The 14638-nt window shown below is 38.5% G+C and overlaps 1 protein-coding gene across 1 annotated transcript in view; it reads right to left on the bottom strand.

Annotated features, from left to right (window-relative positions):
• LOC124080520 (solute carrier family 35 member F1-like) overlaps positions 1–14638 on the bottom strand; it is a 326809-nt gene that overhangs the window by 263515 nt on the left and 48656 nt on the right. The gene's annotated exons all lie outside the window — the stretch shown is intronic.

Genomic DNA, 14638 nt, shown 5'->3' with positions numbered 1-14638 from the left:
TGGAAATAGTGTCTTCACCCCCAGACATGGTGACTGGCACAACCCAACACTGTCCGAGAATGCCATTCAGGCCACTGATTACAGTAACCTCATCATGAAATAGCAAAGGAGTCAGAAAATTCAGAAATTCACTAAAAATTTATGAACCTTTTAAAAAATGGACAGTGTTTTCCTTATAAGTTAAAAAAAATGATACCAATTTGAACCTCTTAAGTCTGATTATCCATTTACATGTTAAACTATCAATTAGCTCACTTTTCTGGGAAACAATTTTTAAAAATAAGAATCATACTTTCTGGAATTTATCCTAAAGGGATGATATGATCAAAAATACCTGCAGACCATGCATAAAATATTAATAACTATATATGTGTGTATATATGTGTATGTGTATAATATATATACATATATACATAAGAGAAAAAAGGCAGAATGTTAACATTTTTCTGAGTTATGAAATTGCAGGTAATTTTATTTATTTTTTACAGTTTTTGTTATATTTCAAAAATGCTACAACAACCATGTTGATTTATGAATAATCAAATTTAAAAATGTTTTCTTGATCATGTCACTGATGTTTTGATCACAAACTGGGAAAAATCTCTAGGTACCTTCCCAACTAAGTGTGTCCTATTTAAAAAGTAAGGGCACAAATGAAGAATATATTTTTATTCAAACACACATGAAGTTGTTTCAGGTTACAGGTAAAAATTTGAGAATTACGGAGGAATGTACTGTGAAAATGTGAATATGTTTTATAACAAAATTCCTTGTTTCTCACTTCAGAAATGATCATCTCTCAGTTTCTGCTAGCTAAAATACATCCAAAGACTAAGAGACACTGGGGAGAGATACTCTCATACTGAAATTATGAAATAACTTTCAGCTAATAACAAAACATTTTCTGGGCTACCCATATAAAACAATCATCAACTAACTCGTCTCTGGAGCAAAATGTGTAGTTGGTGAACTTACACAACAAAGAAAAAAAGATTCATAGATAATCAAGCATCATTGCTGTCAGAATGAACTGAGCTATTTCCCCAAACAGTAGTTCTCAAACCTCTTTGTGTCTCAGAACCATCTGGAAAACCCTCTACAAACGCAGTCTTTGGACACCACCATACTGAATCAGAATCCCAGGAACCCAGGAACAGTAGGTTTAATAAATACCCTAGATGCTTCCAATGCAGATAGACTATTAGCTATATTTTTCACATCTTTGTATATACAAAGGACTGACTATTAGAGTTTTCAAACTATTACTTGGCACATCGTTTCAATCTAAATCTTACTGGATTTATAAAAATAATGGCTTCACTAGTTATTTTAACCTGTGATTATCATTTTTTAAAAAATGGTTGCAATGAAATACCGGAAGAGTTTGGGCATTCCCCAAATTTTCTTTCATGAAAGTTTTTGCCTCTCTTCAATTTCTTTTCAGCATTCCCTGCCACTCTCCACCATCCAAAAGAGATCAACGATTCTACTTGTCTCTCTGCCAATTATTTCAGAAATAAAATGAAAATAATGCTCTGGCAAAAATATTGAACAACATCTTCAATCCTAACAATATTTTATTAAGAGCATACACACACACACACACACACACACACACACACACTCTTCTCTGAATTCTTACAGGGAAGAAGTCAAAAGAATTTTTAAAAAAATTTTTGAAATAAAGACATATACTGCTTCCTTTACAATGACCACATTGGATTAAAATGGCTCCTCCAGGCCACTTATTTCTTTGCATGACCTTAAGTGATTCACCTTTTGATAATAGCATCCACTAATTTACTGGGCTAACTTTCACTAACTCCTTCATTGCCTAAGATAGCTTGACTGATCCTTTGTTCTTAAGGCTCCTTTACTTAAATGAACATTTATGGGTCTCAGTACCCACAAATTGCAGAAAAGTCAAAAATCAGCATTGGAGACTAGAATAAACAGGGGCAGGATGTGCCAATTTATCAAGTTGAACAGACATTATCTTGAGACCTCACCGAACAGCCAAAGCATTAAAGAAACCATAACATGGATGAGGACAGATACTTCAGTAGGAATAATCTACTAACTTCTACATAATTGACAGAAAATAAGAGTAACATTTTTGGTGAGTACTTAAATTCATTTAAAAAAAAAAAAAACAACCCTCCACTGAGGAGTGTTTTAACTCTAAAATCTTATTTGTTCATTTTCAAGATATAGTGTAACTTTTCTTCAGTTTCAAAATGGACTTCTGGTAGTCTTTTTTCTAGTTGTTTCTCAAGTTTCATGGTTAATTTTTCCTTTCCTTCTGTTCAGCCCCTTCTACGATGCTCTACAAATTCTTATTTTATATGTTTCATATTTTCAACTATTTGGATGATGTAGGCAAAGTAAAATATCCAATATTAGCTATTATATTCCCAATGAATAGAATTCTGAGTGGACTTTTTGTATCATCTCAGAATTGATGGTTAAGGCCCAAGGTCCTAACCCCGCCCCTCATCATAGCTCAGAAACTCAGAATGTGACTATATTGAGAGATAGGGTTTTTAAAAGTTAAAATGAAGTCATTAGATTAGTCCCAACCAATGGTGCCTTCACAAGAAGAAATGTGGACCCAGGACACAGAGAGAAGACCATGTAAAAACACAAAGATAACCATCTTTAAGCCAAGGAGAGAAGCCTCAGAAATAACCAATATTGCTGACATCTTAATCTCAAACATTAGGCCTCCAGAATTGTCTTTGTTAAAATTGTTTATTTTTTGTTGTTTAAGCCACCCAATTTATGGTCCTTTATTACAGCAGCTATAGGAAATTTATATGCCTGACCATCACCTATCACCCCAGCTGTGGGACAGGAGTAATGGAGTCCTTAGTCTATTGGAGAGCAATGCTCATGATGGAGGATCCCATGGGGGAGGGAAGGATAATGCCCCTCCATTCCTAATACAAATGAGAGGGCCTCCAGAATATTCATTTTAAAGACTGGGACAAATACAAGAGAAGCTAATGATTTGTTCCCCAGCGGAACGTCTGTTTTGGCAGCTTTCACCATTTCTGTCTATGGTTCATGAGAAGTAAAGAGAGATGGTAGGGTTGAGAAAAAGCTAGGCAACAATGTGTGAATGGTCCGTGGGTTGCCTGTTCAACAGAAGCTGCTAGACTTGTTACGTGTTGCTAGCACCCCACTACAAAGGCTACAGGGTAAGAGATGGTGTTTGATGCTGAGTGGGAGGAAGTGGTCAAGCTAGAGCCTAAACCTTCACCTTGGAGAATGGTAGAAAGAGGAGGCTTCTCTTGTCCTCCCAAGTATCCTTGTGCTCTATAAAAAGCAACAGCTGAATGCTGACCACTCAGAGAGGGATCCAAAAGGAAGACATTATCAGCCAAAGAAATGGCAAAAGGAGAGACCCGAGCCCTGTCAGTTACATGATCAGATACGATCCTTTCTCCTCATGCCCTTCTTGCAGCCAATTGTGGAGGAGCTCACAAAGGAAAACAGGAACAGATGTATAAATTGTAGGGCACATCCTACCTTCAAGCCCCTTATGTCACAGATGGAGATTGCTCTGGAGGAGGAAAGAGGTTTTGAATCAGATGTGACGGGAAAAATTCAAAATAGAGAGGCTATGTTATTAATAAGACAAAGCAACCAGGAATGTTAGGGATGTTCCCAGGATTTCATGAAGGCTAGAAAAAGTGTGAAACAGCACAGGAGAAAGTGAGAAACAGACAAAAATCCGGTTGATACTCAAAGTGAGGCTCATGGATATGATGAAAAAGCCCGGGTCATAAAAACTATAAAAAATACTCAAGACTTGGCAAAAAAATTTTTTTCAAAAATTCAGAAAAACAATCTTCTCGAAAGATTCAGTTTAAAAAGCATCAGCTAACAGTTTCTTTGGAAATACATACTTTTCCACATTGATAAATATCCCTCTTTCCTCTAAAATTGTTTTAGAGTATACAATGATTATTTTAAGAATTTATTAATTTTATCCTTAGATTGTTTTGAACCATGACAACTTTTGTGACATGTGACACCTTGAATCCAGAGTTACAAATACTAGTGCAAAAGAATCCCTAAAAGTGTTACTGAACTGAAAAACAATCAAATACTTACGAATGGTTGAATATTTGCAACATGCCAGAACTTAGAGTACTGAGAATTTGTATAAATCTTCTCATGAATCAGTAGCACAGCCCTACCAGATGAAGTCTATCATGCTTATTTTATAGATCAGCAATAATGGGCTTGTAATAGCTAATGAGTATGTTATTAAATATTCAGATGTTTTCCAGCCACAACTGTTGGGAGCTGGAAATTGCCACAGTGGAATTAGTTATACCACTGAAATTGGCAAATGACAGGAAATCGGGGATCCTGGCTTTGCTGCCCCCAGTTTGCTGACTGCAAGCCAAGGCATGAGGAACCGAGCTCAGGGGCTTAAGATGTTTGTGCTGCTCACATAGCTGAAAGTGGTGAAGCCAAGCTTGAGCATGGGATTCCCGGGTCTCCCAGCACCCACTGTCCTCTCCACACATTTATCTGTGTATCCTGCATTGGAAAAAGTGGGCGGGGCAGCTTATCAATTAGAGGGAGCCCCAGCTGATCGAGAGTCTCACGCTGTCTACATTTTTTCAATGCTTCTTCTCCAGCACATTATGCTCTGATGACAATTTCTTCTGTCCCTCAGGAAGACTCCATGTCTAGCAGCTGACAGGAGCTGGCAGGCCCTCCAGAGAAGTCCACCTCCTGTCAGTGGGAGAGGAGTGGTGGGTGTTAACAGCTTCCCTGCATTGTTGCCCTTTTAATCCAAGCTTTGTTTGCCAAGAAAGAGAGCAGCATCTGCTCTCCGGGTGAGCAGATGATTATACAAGACCCCAGGGTCTCACATCAAAGAAGACTGCATCTTAAAACCTTTTGTGCGACTGTGTGTGATGGCTCAAGGACCTGCATTTTTTAAAAAGCAAGGAGGAGGTCATTTCAAAATGTAAACCCGCTAAAAGATCTGCAGAGATGATGGGGATCTTTAGTAAGAGGAGGGAGAAAGTAAATAATTTTCATTGTTTTACAAAAACATCACACCTGGGGTTGTATTTCTGCCTTAAAATACTGGGTGAATATTTTAGGAGCTGTGCTGCTTCCTCATCTTTACACAGCAGTGAAAATGGGAGACTGGGAGACGGGAATGGGTAAGGGAGGCTTCTGCCTGTCTTGCCTCTTAGATGTGTTACATGCTGGCTTGGCAGTGAACTGGTCCTGAATTCTAAAGAAACGTTACATATTGAAGACTACAAATCTCTAAACGGAAACTGAGTGACTCAGTTCATAATACAAGAGTTAGTAAACATTCCAATGTGAGAAACCACCACAGCCATCCTCAACAGTATGTATCATCAGACCCAAATCCTCACACACAAAGAACCACCTCTGCAGCACTTACTCTGTTTTCTAATTACATTCTGCCATCACTTACTGCCACCTTACTCTGACCAAGACTTTCTTCACATGTCTGTAATCTGTAAGACCAAGGAATTATAGGCTAGACATAAATGTAGAGGAGGCATATTTATTTAGTTGTGTCAAATTAGAATGACAGAAAATGAGATGTTGAATCCAAGCCCTTGTCCTGGTCAACTTGGCTCCCTGGTCATGGAGCCTGGCAACTGGCCCACTAATCCTACCATGTAGTGGCAGAGCAATGGGCCAGGCGGGCTGGAGCGCCGACCACAAGCATGGGCCATAGCCACATGAAGCCAAAAGCATGGGCCTAAGGCACAGCAAGTCAGGGCCAAAGTGAATCGGAGCACTGAGCCATGGGAAAACAGAAGTGGGGGTAGATCTGCATGGAGACTGCAAGAAAGTTACTCAAGGGCTAACCAATAAATTGGTACTTGTCCAAACCCTGATGAGCATAAATTTGCACCAATAACTTTTACCCAAGAGCTATATAAACCCCTAAACTAGCACACTCAAGCAGCAACCTGCTGTGGAGTCCCCTCGTGTCCTATGAGAGTTCTGTTTCTTCAGATTTGAGTAAGTCCTACTCCTTTTACTCTCGTCTTTCATCATTGCCTATGGATTTCATTCTTCAAATTTGCAAGAAAAGATCCTGGAAGAAATTGGCAATGAGCTGCAAGGATCTGCTACAATACTGAAGAGCAAGGCCCACCATGAAGAGCTGCAACATTCCACTCCAGTTCTGCTGGATGGGACCCTCAGAACTGATGCTGGGAAGCATCCCCTGCCGTGATTAGCTGCTAACACTAAAACAGGCTTTCTGAGCTGCAGAGGCCCCACCTGCCAACAAAAGCAGAGAATGGAGTTTCACCTCAAACTCCAATTTCAATGTTATACATTAAGATAACCTTCAGTACTGGAAAGAAATCTCTCATTTGATAGCAAATTACAGAGAAAAAATAAATTTGTATACACAGGGCTGTATACCTAACAGGAGACTTCAGAGTGGGTCAGTTTTTAAAGAAACTGATGGTAGAATCAAGAAAAATGATAGCCAAGTCCCTCAGGAAGCAATGTGTATCTGAGCTACATGTTAACTGAGCACAGGGGACAGCTAAGGGGAGGAGTGGAGACAGAAGAGGCCAGACTAGATGCAGCAGTGAGAAGCCCTGGAAGTCACTTCCCTTCTGGACCTGACCAAATGACTCCAGAGCTTGAGGCTGAGCTCTTTTTCATTAATGGGCCTTTGTCTGGACTGCCTGAGAGAAGACTAGGAAGGAAGAAATCACCAAGTTTTCCATTTGATTTTATTAAATACTCTCAGCCTGTGGAGATGTTCAGAGGTCTTGGTGTCCTGCCTGCACTCATTCTGGCTCTCTGAATAGTTTTAATGAGAAAACAGAATAAAAATGTCAGAATAATTGAATTTGCTAGGGATTTTTTAGTTATTCATTCATGGAAATTAAGTTGTTCCATTTCCAAGTTTTTCCACAGAGTTCCTTATAGAAGTTATTATTATAAATGAGCAACCACCCAAGCACTGAAGATAGGAAAAAAAAATAAAGAAAATATACTAGATCTAAAATAAATTTGTGATTCATTTAAGAGTAATGTAACACATTCTGATTCTTCTTTTGATTCCCTTATTATTTATATTTCTTTCATGTAGGTTTGAAGCAGATATTGTGATGCTGTGTTAAATTGGACAGGATTAGTCAAAGATGAATGACTTAGAGCAGGGTGTCATAATAGCATATATCTTTCTTTTCCTGCACTCTTAAGTTGAAGAGCCATACCTGGGTACAAAAAGGCCCCTGAAGGAATGCAAAGTTTCCTGAAACTGTGGAAATAACAAATAATGCAATCTTGTCTAAAATAAACTCTCACACACCTCATCACCCCTCATTTTCTCTCTGCTTCCCTGGCCATCTGACCTTTACCTCTCCTGTATCTGTACTAATAATTTGTCCTTTCTCCATCGATCATCAACTGATACACAACTTTTCTTTCTGCAACAAAGATACTTTATCCATATTCCACCCAATTTGCAGGGCTATGGGTCATATACTACAGAGACTGCTTTCCTGCTTCTTCTCACCTCTTCTATGTGAGCTCCCCAACATCAAGATAAATCTGTTAAGCTTCAGTTGTATCACATTAGGAGTAAGAAAGCTGACATGAGATGCCTTTGTTTTAAAATGAAATATAACTTGCTGAATTATCACTTTTCTACTGAATCTTCAAAGCAACCAAATCAATGATGAACCTGTAGTGTATACAGTCTTATCTGTGAACTGTGATGTCAGTGGCAATGTTCAGTAAGGGGGATGAGAATATAAAATATGCACGTTATAATACAAATAAGGACATTTAAAATATTAAAGGGTATACCCCCACATCTTCCTCAGTGCCTTGCTCACAATAAGGGCTTAGTAGTTTTCCACCAGACTGAATTGAATTATCATTGAAAGACAAGATTTTACTGGAAAGCATGTGAATTCAGTATCAGAAGTTCCTGGATTCGAAAACTGCCCTGACAACTGTTAGCTGTCTATAGCCTTCAATAAATTTCTTATGATTTAAGTTTTTCCTCTCTAAAAATTAAGACAATGTGTAACCCACACGTCTTATAAATAAGGGAATCAAAAGAAGAATCAGAATGTGTTACATTACTCTTATATGGAGACTATTATATAAGGAAGCTTTTGAACGTGTTAACCACCTAGTAGGGAACCAAAAGCATTATTTGTACAACTTATGTCAGGTATTATACAGACTTGGAATATATCAATAGCAACCCTTTGAAACCTCTTGGTTCAGTATACTGTTCACCTGTATAAAGAAGATAATTTCAAATGCTATTGTGCTCTCTTTTTCTTATTCCATGCATTATTTAGCCAAAAAGTTTAGTGAGCCCTATTTTATATCTATTTATTTGTGTATAAATATATTTTATTTCTTTTTCCTACATCTCAGTATAGCAAGGCCGTCTATCAGGATGCTAGAGTTGTTTTCTTCCCATTGGATGTGACAAGCTGGAACCTAGATGGAAAATTCTTCACTGTAGAACAATCCTGAGTATTGGGGAACTTTATCTCTGGCCATATAAATATTTAGTTACTGAAATGTTAAGTGATCCTTGTTGTATGAAAGTCTCACAAGTTTTAACCCAAAGGACAGCATTTGTTTTAGTATACTTTTAACACTCTTAAACCCAGCCCTAGTAAAGAACTGTGAGGCTGCTTCAGTCTTCCCTACCTGCAATTCCCCACATGCTCAGAGGGCTTTACTAGACCCATCCCCAAGACTTCAAGTATTAAGAAACAGCAAACACTCATATAGTGTTCACATGTGTCACACTATTCTATAAGCATTATCTAGATCAGACTCACAAGTCTCATAAGAGTCCCAAGAATATTTCCATCTTATGAATGAAAAAACTGATGCACAGAGAATTTAAGTGACTCGCCCAAGGTCATGAAACAAGCAAGTGGGGGAGTCATGATGCGAACCAGGTAGTCTGCTTCTGCTCTGAACTACTTCACCAAATTGAAATTCCACAGGAATGGAACACTAAATTAGTCAGAGATTCAGAAATTCTTGAAATGCAGAGCTCTACGAAATGAATGCATTTTTAAATCATAGTCTTTCTCTGAAGTACTCTTTATGGCTATCTAGCAATTGTCCACAAAGAAAGACGCAAAATTATTATTCTTTAAATGGTATAAAGAGATGTACTTTTATAGTTGTTCACCGCAAAAATCACAACCTTATGTATAGCCTTATAGAACCCTATGTAAACCTTCTATATTTCCCAGTAACTATTCCAGTAGAATAATAGATTACACCACAAAAACATTCTTCGGAAGTTTCTATTAAGCTCACATGTAAAATTCAAGCTCCTTCAGATGCTTGGTAGAACCTATTTTGAAAATCTGAATACATACTAAAAACCATCACAATGCTTTTCAGTTTGTTGCCTTTTTTTCTTCTTTAATTCCGGTGGATTTCTCTAAAGAACAGAGCCCCAGTATTGTGTACTAACCTCTGGAAACTCAATGTGACAAAGGTTATTCTATAAGAAAGGAAGAGTGGCAAAAAAAGAAGTTAGATTCAAGAAAAACTAAATGATTCTCATGGGTGATTGGAGTCATTCTTTCTTTTGATAAATGTGCATTTTACCTAGGAAATATATCTAGAGAAAATGGAAGAAAAAAATGATGACACACCAGATGCACAAGAAGATTCATAAATCACTCAGGGTGCCCAAGAGGAGAGCAGAGATGCTCACACTCACTAAAGAAAAACCACCCTCACAGGGCCAAGAAGGAAGGCATCACTATAGCCTAGAATATTGCTCCATGGACAAAGTTGTGGAAAGGGATATCCTCATTCATCTTCCCCTTTTCAGCTTTCATTTTGATGGTTAGAGTTAAGACAAATGCCCACCTTTGAAGTTAGATATTTGCTTGAAGAAAATGCTGAAACTATATGCACCAAGAAGGATGAGCTTCCCCTGCCCTTTCTGAGGCCTGCTGAAATCTTAACCTTACACAATCTCTGTCGAAATCCTTACCAACCAACAGGGGCTTTACTGACATTTGGAAAGTCCTGAAATTTTTCAATGAGAAATTAAAAGCTTCTCTCGTAGGTGGCTTTAAAATGGCCTCTGCAAGGCCTCCGATTAGTCAGCGGCTGAATCAGATGGCAGAGTTGGGCAGTGGCCCACTAATGAGGCCTGGATGCACTCACACAAAGGAATAGTCATGCTTTCAACCTTGAGTTTTATCAATGAACTGACTAGATTCCAGGCACTGTCCCCATGTTGCCTAGTAAAAGAGCACTCATTGAAGGTTTAATCACAGTTTCACATCCACAATGGAAGGGCCAGAACCCTTTACTGCACGAGGTAATCCAACAGCACATCAAAAGACAGCACGATCTCTCTGCATTGTCCCATATATGTTTTCTCCAGCTGGGCAGAGCAAAAAGACCATGGCTTACTCATCTTCTGGGAAAGTTCAATGCCCACAGTACCCCCAATACCCCACTCTGCAGAGGGACAGTAAATCCACTGACCGGAGATAAAGAGCTTGAGGTGCTCCAGTCTGTCCCCCAGGAAGGTCCCCTACCATTGCTAAGCTGATACCTGTTTATGAACTGAAGGGCAGGTGTCTTCCAACTATCCTGGAGTGTCCAACACAAATGTAGAAAGGACATATAATAGTAAACCTGGAAGTAGGGGCTAAACTCAGCTCTGATTGGAGGTTCCTGGTATTCCTGTGAAGCAATTCCTACATACCTCCCAAGTGGTCCCTGCAGGCCAGGGCACAGCTAACAGGTGCAGACCAGCATAGTTTTGGTAACTCACGCCATTTCTCCTAATGCTTACTGTTAAACAGGCAGGTGAATTTCTGTAGTTATAAAATGCCTGCACATAAAACTTTTCAGTCTTCATTCTAGGTTACTACTTCTACAATTATATTACCTTCAAGCACCCCCAGACAGGGCTGGGTACCTGTACTTGAGTTCCGATGTGAACTGTTCAGTTGAACAAAGGCAGAAACTGGATGAGAACAGGCAAGCATGAGACAAAGAAGTTAATACCAGACTGCAGCAAAAGCGCACAGAGCTGCAGTCCTAACACAGTTCCCATTGTTCTCATATCCCCTTTAGCTCCTGATTTAACCACTTTCCTTTACCTTGGGTATCTGGAGAAGCAAGGTCTTAGAACAGCATTGTGAATTTAGAAATCTTGTTCGTAATTGTTGACTATGGAACATTAACATTCAAAGAAGCATTAGAACTTGAAATCAGACAGAATACAATTCTGTACTTAAAGTTCCACCAAACTTGCTAGGTACTATATCAGTTGCTCTGGGTGTGGTAACCATAGGGTGGGTCAGTTCTGATTCCAAATATGAATCCATTTCTCGAACCATTTGTCACACCTTGCACGGGACAATGAGTGACAAGTTTAGCTTTCGATACTGGATCACTAGAAAATTAGAAAATTCATAAGTATTACAAAATGCAGTTTCAAGTACTAATTTTTGCTTACAAATCCTAAATGGAACTTCTGACAACAATATTAAAATCTCTTAAAAATCAGGAGTTATAAGTCCGAAGATATTAAATAGCACTGGAATTTTATTAAGTGGCATAAATATAATTTTTAAAAGTTAGTCAAACCAAATACTAATATATATATATATATATATATATATATATATATATATATATATACATACATACATATCAGCGATAAGAATTTTCTCCTAAGTTTTCAAAGTGAAGAATTATCTCCCCAAAACTTGGAATAGACCAGGAGTGAACTATAAAGCTTAACAGTAAGGTTAATGAAGAATTCAAAATAAATTATGGGTGAGTTAATATTTAATATTTTCAAAGAATTACAATAAAATATGCTTAAAATTGCAAATTTTATGCTGAGCATATTTTAATATTCAATGAGTAAAGAAATCTTGAGGTCATCGATGAATTTCCTGTGTATTCAACTACTTACACTGATGAAAAAATTGGAGAACAGAAAGGCTTTGCCTGTGATTAGGCACCACTGGACATCTGAATGCAAAATTTGGATCACGGTCCATCAAATAGAAATTTCAGCTCCACATATTCTCATATATTCAGACATAGAAAAAATATCTAGCTGAAAGCATGATGTCTACTATCACCCCTACTTCTTCACTTGAATATTCTGCAGATCCAGTTTAAGCAGCATTATCTTTTAAAAAAATTTTCTTGGTCACCAAATTCATCATGTTCATCATTGTGATGATTTAACTGGCTCTTTCCCCACACCAGTTCTATAATCTGTGGTCACGGAAAAGCAATTATAATATAGTAAGACTGCTATAAATAACCAAGCTGCTTTAACAAAATTGAGATAGCTTTTGTTTCCTGGAGGTATTAAGGTTCTCTTTGAAATTGCTTACAGAACTTAAGTTTGTGCTTTAAAATCTAAGGCAGTAGAGATCTTCATCCACAGGAGCTGTCAAAAGCTACTAGGAGGGTGACCGTGTAACCTGGTTAATACCTGCTGCTGCAGCATCCCATTCAATTGATGCTTCCCTACACTCTCAAAACAATCCCAGGTTTAGCAATAATTATCTGTTTTCTGCCACCATGAGAGTGACTGGTTATCCACCCACTCAGATGCCTTCATAGAGGGCCTAGTTGGGTATTCGAGTCTTCCTCTGTTCCCAAATTGGCTAAGGTTCTCAAACTCCTTGTGGAATCTGAAACCTTCACATATGAAATAAATAGAAATGTAACTACTTGCTCACCTCCTCAATCTGCTGGTTTAGTCCCTGGCCCAAACTTAAATTGAAAACAGCAATAACTTTTATATTAATTGATGCTTTGCTGATAGTTTTAGATTATAAAAGGGGATTTACAAAAAGGATTCTGAGGGTTTGGTGAGAGCATCTGTAAAAAAGGAACTTCAGCTACTCCAAAATCCTATCACTGAAAATATGTCTTTTACAATAAACTACGCCAGAGTTACACAAGTATATCTTTTGTGTTTATACACACATAAATATACATAGATATGCATGTTTAAAAGAAGCCAAAAATCAAATCAGTTCTTACACATATCTAATGGTAAGACTGTCAATGACAACTATGTAAAAAGATTTCAGCATAGAGTAGCAAAACAGTAAATGTATTTTGACTTCAAATTTTAGAATGGAAGGGATTTCTAGTTTCTCCTTATTCCATCCTCTGCCTATTGTAGCCCAACTTGAGATGAAGGAATTCTAGTAAAGGATATAAAATAGCTTATCTGCTAACAGTTAAAAGGCAGAATACAAATACAAATAAGCTAGTTTCTACTACGGCTTAGCAGAATCACTCCCCAAATAAATATCCTAGAAGAATATTTTTTACAAATGGCCCAATAAAACCTGCAAACACTGGCCAGTATGCAGTGAGGTTCTGTTTCCTTCCTGCTCACTTCTCCACATTAGCCAGAGCAGTCGCAATTCTATCTGGTTTATATGTAAAGGTTCTGCACAACATTTACTTGGAATATCGTTTCCCCCCTTGAAAATCAAAAACTAGATGACCTTACTTAGTTCCATAACCAATCTTCAAAAGTTTTTCCCCAAATTAGTTTCTCCTTTTTGTTCTGTTAGGCTAAAGATTATAACCACAGGACAATTATTGACAGGCAAAATAGAATTTTCTATTCTGAGGGATGATTAAAATAAAGACCAAATCAATCTTCTCCTGGTACAAATTTTGATTTGTCTTTTGGGATGTTTCTCTGCTTTGTAATTAAGAAGAATCAGTCTCAAGTTTGATGAGCCCCACAGGGAAAAAGAGATTGACAACTGCTGCAGAGGGTTCATCCAGTGAAAGGCATCAAAAGCAGTCAGAAGGATCTAAAAAGCCTGGCCAATGCCGGAGGAAGAAGGGGATTCAACTCAAGTTACCATCAGGTGATTTAAGTAAAAAAATCCCCTTAAATATCTTATTCCACAGACCTATACTTCACTAACATTTTCTGAAAGAAGGGAATCCATCCTTCAGTGTTCAGGGGTAAAGGGCTTTGGAAATGAGAGCAACAGGTGGGAGAAGGGAGAGGAAAGAACAGCAGCCAGCAGCATAACATGGGTCTCCAAAGTGAGGATTCTAGGGGGGGAAAAATAACCCTCAACACCCACCAGTGCTATTCTTCCCACCCTCCGAAACAGGCCAATGGCCAGACTGAAAAGCCTCAGATGTACAGTCAGTCAGTCCCTCTCTCTCTCTCTTTCTCTGTCACACACACACACACACACACACACACACACACACACACACACTGTAAGTGACTCAATCCATTGGAATGCAGATCACACCATGGAAGTCATTGTTCTGTCAAAAAACAAAAAAACCACACACACACACCAGATTCATTCATTAAAGCAGCAGCAGATGGCTGCTCTGCAGAAGGACACAGCATGAGGCGGGCCACCGGCTGCCAGCCACAGCACGGGCAACATTCATTCCCAGCTGCACTTGGAGGTTCCTTTCAGAAGCTCCACATTCCACCACCAGACACTTTGCTGGGGATCCCTCAGGCTTAATGAATAACTTTAGAAGCAGCCCATGGCAATGGGGCTGACTCCCATTCCATCTTCCTTGGCTTCCCCCCCACCCACACATG

Source organism: Marmota monax, unplaced genomic scaffold (assembly GCF_021218885.2).
Source record: "Marmota monax isolate L192 unplaced genomic scaffold, Marmota_monax_Labrador192_F-V1.1 WCK01_AAM20220418_F8-fsc00174, whole genome shotgun sequence".
In the NCBI taxonomy this organism is placed as follows: domain Eukaryota; kingdom Metazoa; phylum Chordata; class Mammalia; order Rodentia; family Sciuridae; genus Marmota; species Marmota monax.
The sequence above is the reverse complement of the archived record's forward strand: the minus strand, read 5'-3'. Positions and strand labels throughout refer to the sequence as shown.